The 2068-nt window shown below is 33.3% G+C and overlaps 2 non-coding genes across 2 annotated transcripts; both read left to right on the top strand.

Moving 5' to 3' along the window:
• The first annotated feature begins 1052 nt into the window (after positions 1–1052).
• TRNAD-GUC (transfer RNA aspartic acid (anticodon GUC)) lies at positions 1053–1123 on the top strand. The gene has a single exon. It is a non-coding gene; the product is annotated as a tRNA-Asp (tRNA).
• Positions 1124–1428: 305 nt separating this feature from the next.
• On the top strand, positions 1429–1500 carry TRNAD-GUC (transfer RNA aspartic acid (anticodon GUC)). Its single transcript has one exon. It is a non-coding gene; the product is annotated as a tRNA-Asp (tRNA).
• The last annotated feature ends 568 nt before the right edge of the window (positions 1501–2068 follow it).

Below are 2068 nucleotides of genomic sequence, written 5' to 3'. Positions count from 1 at the left end.
ATGAGAAGTTATTTTTCATGACAGAAATACACTCGGAGGTTTACCATTGCCTGCCGAGGGACGACCGCTGTTAAGAAAACACATTTTTTCTATATTTTTGCGATGTTGCTTTGACCAGGGTTTGAAGCCAGGTGTTGCGGAGTGGAAGCGCGCACTGCTTACCACTACACCACAGCTATTAAACTGAAAGTTATTTTCGAGACAACTAGCAACACTCAACCAAAAAACGTCAGCCTCTTTTTAAATAATTTAACCTCCATCATATTATCGCAACTGGTACGTAACGACCCGGCGATATGCCCATAAACCAATTGTATTGTATTTTGTTGTATTAATTTCTTGGTCATATCAAACATTATCTGAAACATGTCAACTATAATTAAATTATTTTCTTCCTACTTTTCAAAGTACAGTTTAAGGAAGCTCCAACGTTATGTAAAAACCTTAAGAAATTCAAAAAGTATTTTGTTTGAATTGAAAATCAATCAAATCANCTCCAACGTTATGTAAAAACCTTAAGAAATTCAAAAAGTATTTTGTTTGAATTGAAAATCAATCAAATCAAATCAGTACAAATTTAAAAAAATCACGACATTAGCGTATTGATTGAAGAAATTAATAAAATCAGTACAAGAGCTGAAAAATCAGTACTGTACTGATAAAATCAGTACGTCTGGCAACCCTATCTGTAGCCTTAAACAGAGATCTATAAAAATAGCATATTTTTGTGTCATAAAGACCCAAAACTATCAAAAAAATCGAATGGTCCAAGCTCTAAGATCTACCTATCTTTATATTTGGACCATTTTTAATATACATACATATATTTGTCCAGGCTGGCGGCTTACAATACGTACATTTTTTGACTATCTTTGATATATGTACGTTTTCATATACAAAAATAAATATCCTTATTATTAATTTGTAGAAAATTCACCTGGCAGAGTATTTACGAATTTCAAAGAAAGCGATCTATTGACATTATAACGGCATTCTCAATTACAGTCCTTCAGGAGAGCTGAAGTACCGCGTAATCATCAGCTTGAAACAAGTCCTCGGTAGTATAGTGGTCAGTATCCCGCCTGTCACGCGGGAGACCGGGGTTCGATTCCCCGCCGGGGAGAATGCATTTTTTGCTGATTTTTTTTATGTATTGCGTTTTTAGTTTTTTAAATAATTGAAAGTAAATCCTTGTAAATTTCGAAGTAAACACAAAATTACGATGATATTATTTTTTTTTAATTTGCTCTGTTTTAAAGGCAAACCTTCCTTGAAAACTCAGGGCTTCAGAACAGAAAGGATGATATTTTCATTATTAATTCATATGTTCGCATTTTTGAGGTTTTTGGGCAATAAAATTCATTTTCCAATTACCCCTTTGTCCTTAGCTAGAACTCATTTGGTGAAAAACCCCTGGCTTAAAGCAAGTCCTCGGTAGTATAGTGGTCAGTATCCCCGCCTGTCACGCGGGAGACCGGGGTTCGATTCCCCGCCGGGGAGGTTAACCTTTTGAACAAGTTTTTTTTTTATCTATGACAATTTTCAACTTTAATTTTTTTAAATAAATTGAATAAAATTTTAACTGAAATGTTGACTCTACAATGCAAAAACTACCAATTAGAATGTAATTTAGAAAGATATAAATTTTTATTTCATTTCGCTGTTTCATAATCTTTTAGAAGCCCCAAATTTTGTATACATTAATAAAATTTTCCGTAAGGTGCATGCACCAAGTTTCATGGAGAATTCATTCAAATCATTCAAATCTTAGCCAATTTTTAGGTCGGTATCACGGGAAACGTTTGTACAACACATAATTATTCTTGAACTGGACAATGTTGGAGGCACAGGTACATATTTTTGATAAATCAATTTTTCATGAATAGACACTAATTAAAAAATCTGCATCAACGTTTTTTTTATAACGGATAATAGTTTGCGGAAATCGAATTTATTAAAACCTAAGATTTTACGCATAAATCCATTTTGAAATTATAAAAAAAAAGTTAACATAAAAAAGAAACTTCCCATACCGGGAATCGAACCCGGGCCTTCTGGGTGAAAGCCA

Source organism: Rhagoletis zephyria, unplaced genomic scaffold (genome assembly GCF_001687245.7).
Source record: "Rhagoletis zephyria isolate East Lansing unplaced genomic scaffold, Rhagoletis_zephyria_1.1 Rzeph_scaffold_16966, whole genome shotgun sequence".
NCBI classification, from domain to species: Eukaryota; Metazoa; Arthropoda; class Insecta; order Diptera; family Tephritidae; genus Rhagoletis; species Rhagoletis zephyria.
This window is presented reverse-complemented; position numbering and strand designations above follow the sequence as displayed.